The sequence below is a fragment of the Lynx canadensis genome, chromosome D1 (genome assembly GCF_007474595.2).
Source record: "Lynx canadensis isolate LIC74 chromosome D1, mLynCan4.pri.v2, whole genome shotgun sequence".
Lineage (NCBI taxonomy): Eukaryota > Metazoa > Chordata > Mammalia > Carnivora > Felidae > Lynx > Lynx canadensis.
This window is the reverse complement of record NC_044312.2, coordinates 12,605,051-12,623,853: the sequence shown is the minus strand read 5'-3', so window position 1 is coordinate 12,623,853 and position 18,803 is coordinate 12,605,051. Positions and strand designations below refer to the sequence as shown.

The following is an 18,803-nucleotide window of genomic DNA, read 5'->3' as shown; positions in this document are numbered from 1 at the left end:
TATCAACAAAGTCAAAGGAAAAGCTAGAATTACCAAGCTATCACTCAGTATTGCATTGCTCATAAAGAGAAAAGGTACAAGTCAAACCACTGATAAGTTTATAAAGCCAGTCATGAGTTAATGACAAACATGGTTAGAGCTACATCCGAATGAACTACTGACAAAATTCTTTCATCAAATGATACTGCTGTACAAACATTATGTCAGTAGCATACAGTGTAAATTGAAAGGTGGGTACTAGACGCATTTTGCTTTGTGGTAGGTTGAAGTGATAATGTAGACTCTGAAAAAGTTCTTGGCATCTGTACACATTGATAAGAGATGGAAGCACTTGATGACTTTTTGCTTCTGGTTGTCATTGAAAACTCCTGCTCTAGAGGAGGAATTTTCATGAGCATTATTTTGTGAACTATGGTGTCGAATGGAAAGGAACACTGGGATTATTCCTAATGGAGCAGCAGCTATGTGTGCAGCATGCCACACCTGAAGCCGCTTGACTTGCTCTGTTATCAAAGGAACAGCTTTTAAAAACCGTGCTTCCTGGGGAGGGTGGGTGATGGGTATTGAGGAGGGCACCTTTTGGGATGAGCACTGGGTGTTGTATGGAAACCAATTTGTCAATAAATTTCATAAAAAAAAATAAAATAAAATAAATAGTCAAAAAAAAAACAAAAAAAACCGTGCTTCCTAATGTTGATTTGTTATGGAAGAAGGTAAGGAATTCAAGTCATTATTGGTTACTGAGCAACTGACACAAATTGATTTCAGCAGGTTGGGCAAAAAAAAAAAATATTAAATACTCTTGATTCTCACATTAAAGTTTATTTGCTATGAAAGGAAAAGAACATATATCAGGAATTTGGTAAAAAAAAAAAAAAAAAAAAAAAAAAAAAAAAAACATAACATGAAATCTACCATCTTAACCATTTTTAAATTTACAGTGCAGTAGCATTAGGTATATTCACTTTGTTGTGCAATTGATCTCTAGAACTTCTATCTTGCAACACTAATACTCTATACCCACTAAACATTAATATCCCCCTCCTCAACATTTGGTATTTGCTTTTCTACTTTGTTTTTATGATTTTGACTATTTTAGAAACTTTGTATGATTGGAATCATACAATATTTATCCTTTATTGACTGGCTTATTTCCCTTAGAAGTCCTCAACATTTATCCACGTAGCCTGTGACAGAATCCCTTTTTAGAGATGGTATTGTATTATAGTGTATGTGTATACCCTGTTTTCTTTATCTGTGCATATGTTGATGGACATCGGGTTGTTGCCCTGTCTTGACTATCATGAACAATACTGCAGTGGACATGAAAGTGTATATTATCTCTTTAAAACCTGATTTTAGGTCTTTGGGATGTATACCCAGAAGTAGAATTTTTGGGTCATATGGTAATTCTAGTTTTAACTCTTTGAGGATCCCCCATATGGTTTTCCATAATAGCTGTATCAGTTTACATTCACACTAACAGTACACAAGTGTTCTAACATCTCCACATGTTCACTAATACTATTTTCTGTTCTTAGGATAGTGGCCATCCTGGTGTGTGAGGTGATTACCTCATTGCGTGTGTGTGTAATTTTTTAATTTTTTTATTAAAATTTTTTTAATGTTTATTTATTTTTGAGAGAGAGAGAGTACGTATGTTGGAGGGGCAGAGAGAGAGAGGGAGACATAGAATCCAAAGCAGGCTCCAGGGTCCAAGCTGTCAGCACAGAGCCAGATGCGTGCTTGAACCCACAAACCATGAGATCATGACCTCAGCCGAAGTTGGATACTTAACCAACTGAGCCACCCAGGTGCCCCTCTTCTTTAATTTATTTCAACAATGTTTTATATTGCAAGTGTACAAGTCTTTCACCTCCTTGGTTAAACTTATTCCAAAGTATTTCATTCTTTTTGATGTTATGGAAAATGGGACTGTTGATTTTCAGATTGGTCATAGTTAGGTATAGACATGCAACTGATTTTTACATGTTGATTTTGCGTCCTGCAACTTAGTAAATTTATTAGTTCTAAGAATTCTGTTGTGGAATCTTTAGGATTTTTTAAGTATAAGATAGTATCATCTGCAAACATATAATTTTACTTCTTTTCCAATTTGCCCCGTATTTCTTTTTCTCATATAATTGCTCTGGCTAGGACTTCCAGTCCTATGTTACATAGTAGTGGTGAATGTGCTACAAGCCCTTGCTTTTTCCTGATCTTGGAGGAAAAGCTTGCAGACTTTCCCTATTGAATATGATGATATAGCTGTGGGCTTTTGATATATAGACTTTATTATTTTGAGGTAGTTTTCTTCTATTCCTAGTTTGTCAGATGTTTTTCTCATAAAAGGACATAGAATTTTCTCAGATGTTTTGTTCTGCGTTGACTAAGACTGTGGCTTTTGACCTTTATTTTGTCAATGTAGTGTATTACACTGATTTTTAATAAGCTGAGCTATCCTTGTTTGCAGATATAAATTCCACTTGTTCATGACATACAATCCTTTCAATATGCTGATGAATTCACTTTATTAGTATCTTGTTTAGGATTTGTGCATTAATATTCATCAGGGATAGTGATATGTAGTTTTCTTTTTGTGCCTTTGTGTGGTTTTAGTATTGGAGTAATGCTGGCTTCCCAGAATGAGTTAGTCAGTGTTCCCGTCTTCTATTCTTTGTAAGATTTTGGGATGGATTGGTGTTAATTATTCTTTAAATGTTATGTAGAATTCTCCAGTGAAGCCATCTGGTTTGGGACTTTTCTTTTTGGGGGAGGTTTTTGATGACTGCTTCAATAAACTCCTTGTATTAAATGTAATTATATATATTTCTAAATGTATTCCTGAGTCAGTCTTGGTAGGTTATATGGTTCTAGGGATTTTTCCATATCTTCTGGGTTGTCCAATTTGTTGTCCTATCCAGTTTTTCAGCACCATTTATTGAAAAGACTCCTTGGTACTATTTTTGCTGCATCCCAGAAGTTTTGATATGTTGTGTTTTTATTTTCACTTGTCTCCAAATATTTTCTAAATTTTATTTATTCTTTGACCTATCGAGAAAGAATGCAGTGTTTAATTTCCACATATTTGTATTTTTCTGTTTTCCTTATGCTAATGATTTCTAGTTTCATTCCATTGTGTACACATCCATTGTGTATACTTCTTTCTTTTGAAAGAAGCCTGATAATTCCAGTCAGGAGCCTTTTTACCATTTCAAATGGCTTACTCGAGTCTTACACATTAGCAATATAGTCGATATCTGCAGTGACCTGAAACTATCGCTTCAAGGCCAAAACATTATAAAATATGTAGACACCAGAATTTCTCTAAAAAACTGAGCCAGAAGTAAATGACTTAAAAGTCAAGACCTTAACACGTAACATTTGATTATTTTACTCATCATAAAATTAATAAAATACCACTGACTTATTTTTAAAATACATCCAAATACAACAAAATTAAAAAAAAAAACCTCTCCAGAGACCAATGAAAGCAAATACTGTGCTGTCATTATAGTGCCAGTAGGTACTCGTGTCTGTTGAACACTTGAAATGTGATTGTTGCAACCAAGGAGCTAATTTTTCACTTCACTTAAACAGTCACATGTGACTTACAGCAATTCTGTTGTACGATGCAGCTCTGGAACAAGAAAAATAATAGCTTCTCATTATTTTATACTAATGATCACATTTGCATTAGAGCATGTGAGATGGGGTGGAAAGCATGTTGTAGAGTGACATAGACAAACTTTAGTGTATTCAGAGAAGAGCCATGGTAAGAAAACTAGAAACTTCATTGTATTGGAACTAGAATGAAGAAATTTGAAGTGGCCTTGGAGGGAAAATGCTAACTCATTTAAGCAGGTAAGATTGCAGTACATGGAAGAACGCATTTATTTTGAAGGTTTCCCTTAGGGGCTCCTGGCTTCCTCGCTCAGTAGAGGATGTGACTCTTGATCCTGGGGTTGTGAGTTCGAGCCCAAGATTGGTCTTAGAGATTACTTAAAAAAAAATCTTTTTTAAAAAAAAGTTGTCTTTAAAAAGAAATATAACTAGTGGGTAAGTTTGATACAAGAAAGAGCTTTCTATGTGTGTTCCTTTGGTGAGAGGATCCCAGTCCTTACCTGTGTGATTGGGCTATGGCATTAATGCTAAAGTATTGTAGTTTCACTTCCTCTCACTAAGAAACACATTTCAAATGTGGAGTAAACAACAGTTCCACTCTTGAGACCTTGAACATGTTAATGGGAAAAGTGCATAGTTTAATGCTGAAAGGGATATTTAGAGACATTTATAAAGTCATTTTGGGTCCTCTGGAGGGTATCTCACCTCATAATTTTGGGGTCAGCAGGAAGCCGGGTTTCAGGATCTGTATGTTGACTTGATACTTGGTTTCTCTCAATGCATTGATGGGTGTTTGTGATCTCTGATTCTCACTGGAATTTAAAGAACAACTGGTTACCAAATTCCATCTTCTCTAAACTTCAATTATTTAGACTCTTCGTTTCTGGGCAATGCATTTCTTACAATTAAATTGTGAATGATCTTTTCTGTCCTCACACTAAGCACTAGAGACATTCCTTTCAACTTTGGTTTTCTCTTCATCACAGCATTATTCACAATTGCCAAAAAGTAGAAACAACCCAAGTGTTAATTGATAGATGGTGGATAAACAAAGTGTGTGTACGTATACAATGAAATATTATTCAGCCTTAAAAAAGGAAATTCTTACATAGGCAACAACATAGATAAAACTTGACATTATGTCAAATGAAATAAGCAGATACAAAAGACAAATACTGTATAATTCCACTTGATGAGCTATACATAGAACATTCTAATTGATAGAGACATTAGAATGGTGGTTGCCAGGTCCTGGGGTAACAGAGAATGAGGGGTTAGTTTATGGGCATAGAGTTTTTGTTTGGGATGATGAAAGGTTCTGGAGCTAGATGATGATGATGTTTGTGTAACAGTATGAATGTGAATGTATCTGAATTGCACAGCCACTGAATTGTACACTTAAAAATTGTTTAAATGGGGATACCTGGGTGGCTTGGTCAGTTGAGCATCCAACTTCAGCTCGGGTCATGATCTCACAGTTTGTGAGTTCGAGTCCTGCATTTGGCTTGCTGCTGTCGGCTCAGAGGCCACTTTGGATCCTCTGTATCCCTCTCTTTCTGCTCCTCCCTGCTCCCATGCATTTTCTCTCTCTCTCTCTCTCTCTCTCTCTCTCTCTCTCTCTCAAAAATGAATAAACATTTTAAAAAATGTTTCAATGGTAATTTTTATGGTCTGTATATTCTGTATTTATTACATTAATTTGTTTTAATTTCATTTCTTTATTCTTGAATTAAATTGACCTGGTAGTCTAAGTTAGGTCATCTATAGAGAATAGCTAGTACTGTTTTTCTGTATTTTTCCTCTAGCAAATATAGCATAAGGACATGTTAATATGATTTCAGGGTGCCTGGGTGGCTCAGTTGGTTGAGTGTCCATCTTTGGCTCAGGTCACGATCTCACAGTTTGTGAGTTCGAGCCCCGCGTCAGGCTCTGTGCTGAGAGCTTGCTCAGAGCCTGGAGCCTGCTCCAGATTCTGTCTCCCTTTCTCTCTGTCCCTGCCCCACTCCACTCTGTCTCTCTCAAAAATAAACATTTTTTTTAAATTAAAAAAAAAAAAGAAAATGTTAATAAGATTTCCAGTCACATAATCAGGTGGATGAGCATTATTAGCACCGTATGCAAAGTCCTCTCCCAAACATCAATAATACCCACATCGAAATCCACAAAAATATCCTTCACAATAAGATTTTTAATACAACCATGGAAATCACTAATCATCTCTGGTATTTTCAGTTTTTTTTTTTTATGAAATTTATTGACAAATTGGTTTCCATACAACACCCAGTGCTCATCCCAAAAGGTGCCCTCCTCAATACCCATCACCCACCCTCCCCTCCCTCCCACCCCCCATCAACCCTCAGTTTGTTCTCAGTTTTTAACAGTCTCTTATGCTTTGGCTCTCTCCCACTCTAACCTCTTTTTTTTTTTTTTTCCTTCCCCTCCCCCATGGGTTCCTGTTAAGTTTCTCAGGATCCACATAAGAGTGAAACCATATGGTATCTGTCTTTCTCTGTATGGCTTATTTCACTTAGCATTACACTCTCCAGTTCCATCCACGTTGCTACAAAGCAACAGGCACATGAAAAGATGTTCAGCGTCACTCCTTATCAGGGAAATACAAATCAAAACCACACTCAGGTATCACCTCACGCCAGTCAGAGTGGCCAAAATGAACAAATCAGGAGACTATAGATGCTGGAGAGGATGTGGTATTTTCAGTTTTAAGATCAACTTGGTCTCTGGGCTTTGTGAGAGTGGACATTCAATGGCCTTTTGAACATTAATGGCCCTGTGAATGAAAATTTTGACAGGAGAAGGTCTGAGGTGCTGGCCAGGGGTAATGACAATGGCTGTGTCATTGTCTCTGGCTGCTCGATCAATTTTCCTTGGGATATAGTTTTCATTACCAAACAGATGTTTGGTAATACATGGAGGACCATCCTTTTTCCACTGAATCAAAATATGTCGTGTGGCATCCAGAAGTATACATGTTTTAAAGACCCCAATTCCATGATGATCAAAATATTTTAAGGCTGATGGAAAACAAATCAATAATTCTTTGTAACTAAATGAAATTAATTATATAATTTTTAAATGTACACATTTGTAAAATTCTGACCAAGATAATTTCTAATGATAATAGCATTACTGCTAAGGGGAAGAAAAGAACTTCACCAGATGCATTAAAATCTTAACAAAATGGGTGTAGAAAGAGGAAGAAAAACGTTAGTATTTATGAATGAAAAAATAAAATTTGACTTTTAGTTAAAAACCCAAATCCAAATGTTTGGCAAATTAAAAAAACAAACATTATTTTATAAGAAACTCATAAATCAACTGTAATTTCAAAATAAAAATACATACTTTTCACCACTTTTTGTAAGTAGTAAACCCATTGATGCAGTGTTGAATCTTCAATGAGGAAAGTAAGTTTTCTCTTCAAGCAGTCATTTTTAATTTGTGTTTAACTTGCTCTATTTACAAAATGCTGTAATCCACCTTATTTTCACAGTATGACCACTGGGGAAAGGAGTCTTCGTTTCAGTCTTTTTCCGATGTTCTCACTCTCTGGCAATAAAAATATGTGCAGTAAACAATTTTTATTACCACAAATTATTTTTGAAACAAATTCCTCATTTTCTCCCTTCTTTTTCTCTTTTCTCTCCACCCTTCTCTATTTATTCTCTCCTCTCTTCAACAAATATTTTTTTAACAAGATCGTGTTAAAGGATGAATTAAAAGTCTCACTTTTGAATAATCTCACTAATGAATGGTTTGTCCTGGAGTAGGGATAATTTTTCTTGTGCATTTGCAATGTTTTCCTCAGGCTTTACCTAGTCCCCCAAGTTACTCAACAGCTAGCCAAATGAGGAGGAAATAAGTGGCCATGAAATAGCAGGCCTCAGTAACTCAGCTAAACATTGTACCAATAACATTGACCCTGGTAACTTGTGAAATTTCCCCTCAAACTCTTCTCCATGGAGAAACCTTGAATGTGTTTATGAAATGATGTCACACACATTGTTTATTTTGTGTGCACCAGAATCCGGTTCTCGGGTTAAAATTTCAGTGTTGGGCCCAGGCTGAACATCTTGTCAGTGCGGTCTGATAAATGGAGAAAAAGGGAGGGCTGATAGCTCCTTATTCTGAATACTTCACTATAAAAGTACCCTCAGCTGTATTCATTGACTCACATCATGCTTCCACCCAGGTAAGACTCGGGCCATTTAAACAAATATCATTGAAGTATAGTTGATATAAAATGTTATATTAGTTTCAAGTGTACAACATAGTGATTCCACAATTCTGTGCATTACTTAGTTCTCACTACAGTAACTATAGTCGTCATCTGTCACCATACAACACTGTTACAGTATTATTGATTATATTGCCTGTGATGTACTTTTCATCCCCATGACTTACTTACTTTATAACTGGAAGTTTGTACCTCTGAATACCCTTCACCTATTTGATCCATCTCCCCAGCTCTATATACCTCTGGCAGCAAACACTTTGTTCTCAGAGTCTGTTCTCGTTTTCTGGGTTTTTTATTTTTATTTTTTATTTTTAGATTCCACACAAAGGAGAAATCCTATGGTCTTTGTCTTTCTGACTTATCTCATTTAACACAATACCCTCTAGGTCCATCCATTTTGTTGCAAATGGCAAGATCCCACTCTTTATAAGGCCTAGTATGCTCCATTGTGTTTATATATACTGCACCTCTGTTGCCATTCATCTATTGATGGACACCTAGGTTGCTTTCCTATCTTGGCTATTATAAATACTGCAATAAACACAGCAGTGCATATATCTTTTTCAGTTAGTGTTTTTGGTTTCTCTGCATAAAAAATTAGTAATTAAATTACTGGATTGCATAGTATTTCTATTTTTAATTTTTTGATGAACCTGCATACTTCTTTTCCACAGTGGCTGCACCAATTTACATTCCCACAAACAGTGTACAAGTGTTCCCTTTCATCTACAGCCTCATCAAAGTTTGTTATTTCTTGTCTTTCTGATTCTAGCCATTTTGACAGGTGTAAGGTAACATCTCCTTGTGGTTTTGATTTGCATTTCCCTGAGGATTCGTGATATGGAGGATATTTTCATGTGTCTGCTATCTGTCTTCTTAAAAAAATGTCTATTCCGGTCCTCTGCTCATTTTTTTTAATGGGGTTGTTTGTTTTGGTGTTGAGTTGTAAAAGATAGTATTATATTTTAGATCTTAACCCCTTATCAGATAAATCATTTGCAAATACCCACTGTAATTCAGTAGGTTGCTTTTTAATTTTGTTGACAGTTTCCTACAGTGTGTGAAGCTTTTTTGTTGGGTTTTGTTTAATTTATTTAAATTCAAGTTAGTTAACATCCAGCGTAGTATTGGTTTCAGGAGTCAAACCCAGTGATTCATCACTTACACATATAACACCCAGTGCTCATCCCAGTAAGTGCCCTCCTTAATGGTCCTCACTGATTTAGCCCATCCCTCCATCCACTTGCCCTCCAGCAATGCTCAGTTCTCTGTATTTAAGAAATTCTTCTGGTTTCCCTCCCCTTCTGTTTCTATCTTATTTTCCTTCCTATCTCCTATGTTCAGATGAACATGTTTTGTTGCTTAAGTTCCACATGTGAGTGAAATCATATATTTGTCTTTCTCAGACTTACTTTGCTTAGTATAATACACTCTAGTTCCATCCATGTTGTTGGAAATGGCAAGATTTCATTTTTGTTGATCACTGAGTAGTATCCCGTTGTGTGTGTGTGTGCGTGCGTGTGCACATACCACATCTTTTAAAAAAAATTATAAATGTTCATTTGTGAAAGAGAGTGAGAGAGACAGAGTGCAAGTGGGTGGGGGGCTGAGAGGGAGACACCAAATCTGAGGCAGGCTCCAGGCTCTGAGTTGTCAGCACAGAGCCCAGTGCGGGGCTCAAACTCACGGTCTGCAAGATCATGACCTGAGCCGAAGTCTAACACTTAACTGTGAGCCACCCAAGTGCCCCTATCTTTATCCATTTATCAGTTGATGGATATTTGCGCTCTTTCCATAATTTGGCTCTTGTTGATAGCACTATTATAAACATTGGGGTGCATATCCCTTTTTGAATCAGTGTTTTTATATCCTTTGGATAAATACCTAGTAGTGTAATAGCTGGGTTGTAGCATAGTTCTATTTATAATTTTTTGAGGAAACTCCACACTGTCTAGCAGAGTGGCTGCACCAGTTTGCATTCCCACCAACAAGGTAAATGTGTTCCCCTTTCTCCACATCCTCGCAAACATCTGTTGTTTTCTGAGTTGTTCATTCTAGCCATTCTGGCAAGTGTGAGGTGATGTCTCATTATGGTTTTGATTAGTTCCTTGATGATGAGTGATTTTGAGCATTTTTTAAATGTGTGTTAGCCATCTGGATGTCTTCTTTGGAAAAGTGTTTCTTTTGCCGATTTCTTCTCTGGATTATTTGTTTTTTGGGTGTTGAGTTTGATAAGTTCTTTATAGATTTTGGATACTAACCCTTTATCCAATATGTCATTTTCAAATATCTTATCCCTTTCCATTGGTTGCCTTGAGTTTTGCTGATTGTTTCCTTCACCAGGCAGAAGCGTTTTATCTTGATGAGGTCACAGTAGTTCATTTTTGCTTTTGTTTTCCTTGCATCCAGAGATCTGTCTAGTAAGAAGTTGCTATAGCTGAGATCAAAGAGGTTGCTGCCTGCTTTCTCCCCTAGGATTTTTATGGCGTCCTGTCTTATGTTTAGGTCTTTCATCCATTTTGAGTTTATTTTTGTGTATGGTGAAATAAAGTGTCCAGGTTCATTTTTCTGCATATCACTGTCCATTTTCCCCAGCACCACTTGCTGAAGAGACTGTCTTTTTTCCAATGGATATTCTTTCCTGCTTTGTCAAAGATTACTTGGCCACACATTTGTGGGTCCATTTCTGGGTTTTCTATTTCATTGATCTGACTTTCTGTTTTTGTGCCAATACCATACTGTCTTGATGATTACAGCTCTGTAATATACCTTGAAGTCTGGGATTCTGGTGCCTCCAGCTTTGGTTTTCTTTTTCAACATCATTTTGGCTACTTGGGGTCTTTTCTGGTTGCATACTAATTTTAGATTTTTTATTCTAGCTCTGTGAAGAATACTGGTGTTATTTGATAGGGATTGCATTGAATGTGTAGATTGCTTTGGGTAGTATCAACACTTTGATGGTATTCTTCCAATCCATGAGCATGGAATGTTTCTCTATTTCTTTGCATCTTTTTACATTTCTTGAATAAGCTTTATACAGTTTTCAACATACAGATGTTTCACCTTTTTAGCTAGGCTTATTCCTAAGTATCATAGGGTTTTTGGTGTAATTATAAATGGGATTGATTCCTTGATTTCTCTTTGTGCTGCTTCATTATTGGTGTATAGAAATGCAACTGATTTCTGTATGTTGATTTTATATCCTGCAACTTACCTGATTTTTGGTGGAGTCTTCTGGGTTTTTCACATAAAGTATCATGTTTTGTGCAATGAGTGAAAAATTGATCTCGTTTGCTGATTTGGATGCCTTCTATTTCATCGTTGTCCGATTGCTGAGGCTAGGACTTCCAGGACTATGTTCAACAACTGGTAAGAGTGGACCTCCCTGTTGTCTTCCTGACTTAGGGGGAAAGCTCTCATTTTTTCCCCATTGAGGATGGTATTAACTGTCTTTCATATATGGACTTTACAATGTTGAGGTATGTTCCTTCTATCCTTACTTTCTTGAGGGTTTTTATGAAGAAAGGCTACTCTATCTTGTCAAATGCTTTTTCTGTACCTATTGAGAGGATCATATGGTTCTTATCCTTTGTCTTATTAATGTGGTGTATTGACGTTGATTGATTTATTTCTGGTGTAGTCCCAATACATTATTTTTGCTTTTGTTTACCTTCCCTGAGGAGAACTATCTAAAAATGTTAAGGTTGGTGTCAGAGATTACTGCCTGTTCTCTTCTAGGAGTTTTATAGTTGCAGGTCTCACATTTAGGTCTCTAGTCCAATTTGAGTTTATTTTTGCGAATGATTGTGAGAAAGTGGTCCACTTGTATCATTTTTTATGTAGCTGTCCAGTTTTCCCTGTACCATTTATTGCACATACTGCCTTTTCCCTATTATGTATTCTTACCTCCTTTGTCATAGATTAATTATGTAAGTATGGGTGTATTTCTGGGCTCTTTATCATGTTCTATTGATGTGTCTTTTTTTCTGCCAGTAGCATACTGTTTTAATTCCTATAGCTTTTTAGTACATCTTGAAATCTAGGATTGTGATACCTGCACCTTTGGTCTTTTCCCAAGATTGCTTTGGCTCTTCAGGGTCTTTTGCGCTCCATACAAACTTTAGGATTATTCTAGTTCTGTAAAACAAACTCACTCACTCACTTATAGTCACTCACTCACTATTTTGATAGGGATTGCATTGAATCTGTAGATTGGGGGTAATGAGGACATTTTAATCATACTCTTTGAATCCCTAAGTATGGAATATCTTTTTATATATTTGTGAAATCTTCAGTTTCTTTCATCAATATCTAATATTATTTTTCTGAGTCTACTTATTTCATCTCCTTGGTTAAGTTTATTCCTAGGTATTCTTTTTGGTAAAATTGTAAATGGAATTGTTTTCTTAATTTCTCGGACACATCATTTTTAGTGTATAGAAATGCAACCAATTTCTGTAAATTTTATATCCTGCAACTTTACTAAATTCATTTATTATTTCCAGTAGTTTCTTGGAGTCTATAGGGTTTACTATAAACTGAATCACATCTGCAAATAGTGAGAGTTTTACTTCTTTGTTACCATTTTGGATGTCTTTTAATTCTTTTTCATGTGTGATTACATTGTCTAGGACTTCCAGTACTATGTTAACTAAATGTGTTGAGAGTGGACATCTTTGTCTTATTCCTGATCTTAGAGGAAAAGCTAAGCTTCACTGCTGAGTATGATGTCAGCTGTGGGTTTGTCCCATATAGACACTTTATGTTGAGGTAGGTACCCTCTAAACCCACCTTGAGAATTTTTATTATAAATATATGTTGAATTTTGTCAAGTGTTTTTTCCTATTCAGATGATCACATGGTTTTAATCCTTCCTCTTCTGAATGTGAGATACATAATATTGATTTGCAAATATTTAGAAATTCTTGCATCCCTGGAATGAATCCCACTTGATTATAGCAAATAATCCTTTTTTTTTAATGAAGTATAGTTGACACAATGTTACATGAGGTTCACATGCATAACAACATAGTGATTCAACAACTCTGTATGTTCAGCTATGTTTACCACAAGTATAGCCACCATCGTTCACCATAACACAAATAAAATACCATTGACTATATTCCCTGTGCTGTGCCTTTAATCCCGAGATTTATTTATTCCTTAACTGGAAGCCTGTACCTCCCATTCCCCTCACCCTTTGTGGCCATCCCCTCACCTCCAGAAACCATCAGTTTGTTCTCTATGGGTCTGTTTATGCTTTATTTCCTCATTTATTTTGTTTCTTGGATTACACATATAAGATAGATCACATGATGCTTGTCTTTGTGTCTGACTTATTTCGTAGTGTAATGCTCTAGGTCCATCCATGTTACAAATAGCAAGATCACATTCTTTTTTCATGCCTGACTAGTATCCCATTGTATTTATATACCACAACATCTTTATCCATTCATTTATCAATGGACGCTTGGGTTGCCTCCATAACTTGGCTATTGTAAATAATGCTGCAAAAAACATACAGGTACATATATCTTTCCAAATTAGTGTTTTTTATTGTTTGGGGGTAAACACCCAGTAGTGGATTACTGAATCATATCCTATTTTTAATTTTTTGAGAACATCTAAACTATTTTCCACAATAAACATCTATTTACATTCCCACCAACAGTACAGAAGGGTTTCTCTTTTTATCTACATCATCATCAACACTTATTATTTCTTGTCTTTTTTTATTTGAGCCATTTTGACAGGTATAAGGTGATATTGTGTTGATTTTCATTTGCCTGATAATCAATGATTTTGGGCATCTTTCCATGTGTCTGTTGGCCATCTGTATATCTATTTGGAAAAATGTCTATTCAGGTCCTCTGCTCATTTTTTAATCAGATTATTTGTTTTGGTGTTGAGTTCTACAAGTTCCTTATATATTCTGGATATTAATCTCTAATAAGATCTATCATTTGTAAATACCTTCTCCCATTAAGTAGGTTGTCTTTTCATTTTGTTGTTTTTCTTTCTTGTGCAAAAGCTTTTTACTTTGTGTACTCTCAATAGTTGATTTGTTTAGAAAACTGTTGCTGAGGCTGATGTCAAAGCGATCACTGCCTGTTTTCTTGCAGGAGTTCTATGGTTTTAGGTCTCAAAATTATGTTGTTAATCCATTTTAGTTCATTTTTGTGTGTGGTATAGAAAGTGGTCCAATTTAATAATAACATAGCTGAAAGAAATCAAGAAAACAATCCCATTTAAAATTGCAACATAAAATAAAATACCTAGAAATAAACTTAACCAAGGAAGTGAAAGACCAGTACTCTGAAACCTGTAAAACATTGATTAAAGAATTGAAGAGGACACAAGTAAGTGGAAAAGTATTCCATGCTCATGATCGGAATAATTAATACTGTTCACATGTCCATATTACCACAAATAATTTACAGATTTAATGCAATCCTTATCAGAGTTACAATAGGACTTTTCACAGAACTAGAACAAATAATTCTAAAATTGGTTTGGAGCATAGAAGATGCTGAATAGCCAAAGCAATCTTGAGAAATCAGACCAAAAGTTCAGGTATCACAATCTCAGATGTAAAAATATACTAGAAAGCTATAGTATTCAAAACTGTATGCTACTGGCACAAAATAGATATGTGGATTGGTATCACAGGAGAGAGATCACAGAAATAAACCCAAACTTGTATTGTCAGTTAATTTATGACAGGAAGCAAGATTATACGATGGGGAAAAGACAGTCTCTTTGATAAATGGCATTGGGAAAACCAGACAGCTACACACAAAAGAGTGATTTAAAAAAACGTATCATTGCATCTCTGGAGGCAAGGGAAACAAAAGCAAAAGTGAACTACTGGAGCCTCATCAAAATAAAAAGCTTCTGCACAGCGAAGGAAACAATCAGCAAAACTAAAAGGCAACTGACAGAATGGGAGAAGATATTTGCAAATGACATATCAGGTAAAGGGTTGGTATCCAAAATCTATAAAGAACTTATCAAACTCAACACCCAAAAAACAAACCATCCAATGAAGAAATGGACAAAAGACACGAATAGACACTTCTCCAAAGAAGACATCCAGATGGCCAACCGACACATGAAAACATGCTCCACATCAGTCATCATCAGGGAAATACAAATCAAAACCACAATGAGATATCATGTTACACCTGTCAGAATGAGTAACATTAACAACTCAGGCAACAACAGATGTTGGTGAGGATGTGGAGAAAGAGGATCTCTTTTGCATTGTTGGAATGCAAGCTGGTGCAGCCATTCTGGAAAACAGTATGGAGGTTCCTCAAAAAACTAAACATAGAACTACCCTACAGTCCAGCAATTGCACTGCTAGGCATTTATCCACGGGAATCAGGTGTGCTGTTTCAAAAGGACACATGCACCCCCATGTTTATAACAGCACTGTCAACAAGAGCCAAAGTATGGAAAGAGCCCAAATGTCCATCGATGGATGAATGGATAAAGAAGATGTGGTATGTTTGTGTATATATATATATACACACACACACACACACACACACATACACAATGGAGTATTACTCGGCAATCAGAATGAAATCTTGCTATTTGCAACTACATGGCTAGAAATGTAAGGTATTATGCTAAGTGAAATTAGTCAGAGAAAGACAAAAATCATATGACCTCACTCATCTGAGGACTTTAAGAGACAAAACAAATGAACATAAGGGAACGGAAACAAAAATAACAAAAACAGGAAGGGGGACAAAACAGAGGAGACTCATAAATATGGAGAACAAATTGAGGGTTACTGGAGGGGTTGTGGGAGGGGGGATGGGCTAAATGGGTAAGAGACATTAAGGAATCTACTGCTGAAATCATTGTTTCACTATGTGGTAACTAATTAGGATGTAAATTTTAAGAAATATTTTTAAAAATGTATCATTGAATTTGGTTTGCCAATATTAAGAATTTTGCATATGTAGTGATCAGGGATATTGAAATTTATTTTTTCCCCCCCTTATGTGTCTTTATCTGGTTTTGCAAGCATGGGAATGCCAGACAGGTAGAATGAGTCTGGAAATTTTCCTTCCTCTTCTTCTTTTTGGGCTACTTTGAGGAGACTAGGTATTAACTCTTCTTTAAATGTTTGGTAGAATTCACCTGTGAAACCATTTGATATTGGACTTTTATTGCTTAAGAGTTTTGATTACCAATTCACCCAATTTCAAGGAATTTATCCATTTTTTTTCTAGGTTGCCTAATTTGTTTATACACAACATTTTTTAAGTTGATTTATTTTCAGAGAGAGAAGGAGGGAAGGAGGGAGAGAGACAGGATGAGCAGGGGAGGAGCAGAGAGAGGGAGGGAGGGAGGGAGGGAGAGAGAGAGAATCCCAAACAGGCCCCATGCTGTCAGCACAGAGCCCAAAGGGAGTTGATTTCACTAACTGTGAAATCATGACCTGAGCTTAAATCAAGAGTCAGAAGCTTAGCTAACTGAGCCACCCAGGTGCCCCTGTTCACATGTAATTTTTAATAGTATTCTTATAATCCTTTCTGTATTGGTGATATTGGTTATTTCTCCCCTTTAATTTTTTATTCTATTTGTTTGAGTCCTCTCTCTTTTGTTCTTGATGAATCTGGCTAAAGGTTTATCATTTTTATTTATCCTTTCAAAGAATCAGCTCTTAGTTTCATTGTTTTAATCTATTGTTTTTACGGGGGGGGGGGGGGTTTGGGGGTTTTTTTGTTTGTTTTTTGTTTTTTTGGGTTTTGGGTTTGTTTGTTTTTTACTTTTTTTCAGTTTCACCTTAGATCTTTATTATTTCCTTTCTTCTACAGATGTTGGATATTCTTCCTTTCTTTAGTTCCTTGAGGTATAAGATTGGATTATTTTATTTTATTTTTAAACTTTAGTTAACATACAGTGCAGTACTGGTTCTGGAATAGAATGCAGTGGTTTATCACTCACATACAATACCCATTGCTCCTCACGACAAGTGCTCTCCCTAATATCCATCACCCATCTAGCTCTTCTCCCACCCACCTCCTTTTTAAGATTTTTGTTTTATGCAGTAGACCTGTATTGCTGTAAATTTTCCTCATTGAACTGATTTGGTTGTGTCCCAAAGATTTTGGACTGTTGTTTCTATTTTCATTTGTCCGCAGGTATTTTATTTCCACTTTGATGTCTTCATTAACCTATTGGTTGTTTAGTAGTGTGTCGTTTAGCTTCTGTGTGTTTGTGTTTTTGCCAGTTTTTTCTTGTAATTAATTTCTCATTTCATACCATTTTCATCAGAAAAAAATGCTCAATATGATTTCAATCTTAAATTTATTGAGACTTGTTTTATGGCCTAATATGTGATATGTGCTATAGAATATTCCATGTGCACTTGAAAGGAATATGTATTCTGTTTAGGGATAAAAGGTCCTCTATGTATCTTTTAAGTCTATCTGGTATAATGTGTCATTCAAAGTCCCTGTTTCTTCATTGATTTTTCTGTCTGAATGATCTATCCATTGATAGAAGTATAAAGTCCCATAGTAGTATTGTCAATTTCTCCATCTGTGTTAATAATTGCTTTATGCATTTAGGTGCTCCTACATAGGTGCTAGACATTTCTAGTTTTTATAATCCTCCTGTTAGAATAATCCTTTTATCATTATGTAATGCCCTGCTTTATCTCTGGTTACAGTTTCCATTTTAAAGTCTATTTTGTCTGATATAAGTATTGTTACCACACCTTTTTTTTTTTTTTTTTGCTTCTATTTGCATGGAATATCTTTTTTCCAGCCCTTAACACTTTCAGGCTATATATGTCTTTAAATCAAAAGGGAATCTCAAGTAGGCAGAATAAAGATGGGTCAAGTTTGTTAGTTTAATCACTCAGACACACTATGTCTTTTTTTTTTTTTTTAATTTTTTTTTTCAACGTTTATTTATTTTTGGGACAGAGAGAGACAGAGCATGAACAGGGGAGGGGCAGAGAGAGAGGGAGACACAGAATCGGAAACAGGCTCCAGGCTCTGAGCCATCAGCCCAGAGCCTGACGCGGGGCTCGAACTCACAGACTGCGAGATCGTGACCTGGCTGAAGTCGGACGCTTAACCGACTGCGCCACCCAGGCGCCCCTCAGACACACTATGTCTTTTGATGAGAGCATTTAGACCAGTTATATTGACAATAACTATTGATAAGTATATTGCCATTTTGTTATGGTTTTTGTTGTTTTTGTAGTTCTGTTGATTTCTGCTTCCCTTGTCTCTTCTGTTTTGATGGCTTTCTTTAGTGTTATGCTTGGATTACTTTCTCATTTTTTTGTATCTATTAATAAGTTTTGATTTATAGTTACCATCGGATTCATATGTAACATCTTATATATAAAGAATCTACATTAAGTTGATGACCCCTTAAATTTAAACACATTCTGGGGCACCTGGGTGGGTCAGTTGGTTGAGCATCTGACTTTTGATTTCAGCTCGGGTCATGATTTCATGGTTCGTGGGTTCAAGCTCCATGTCAAGCTCTGTACCGACAGTACAGAGCCCACTCAGGATTCTCTCTCTGTCCCTCCTCTGCTCGTTTTCTCTCTCTCTCTGTCAAAATAAATAAACAAATAAACATTAAAATTTTTCGAACATATTCTAAAAGAACTACATTTTTACTGCTCCCTCCATGTTTCATATATAGGTCACTTTACATCTTTTTACTTTGTATATCTTTTGAGTAATTTTTGTAGACATAATTGATTTTATTATTTTTATGTTTTAACTTCTGTACTGGCTTTATAAGTGATTATTCTACTACATTTACTATGTTTGCTTTAACCAGTGAAATTTTTTTTTCATAATTTTCTTCTAGTTAAGGTCTTTTCTTTCCATTTAAAAATTTCCCCTTAACATTTCTTGAAAGGCAAATTTAGTGATGA

The 18,803-nt window shown here is 35.8% G+C and overlaps 1 pseudogene; it reads right to left on the bottom strand.

Annotated features, from left to right (window-relative positions):
* Nucleotides 1-237: 237 nt before the first annotated feature.
* Nucleotides 238-18,803, bottom strand: part of LOC115525417 — a 90,416-nt pseudogene continuing 71,850 nt past the window's right edge.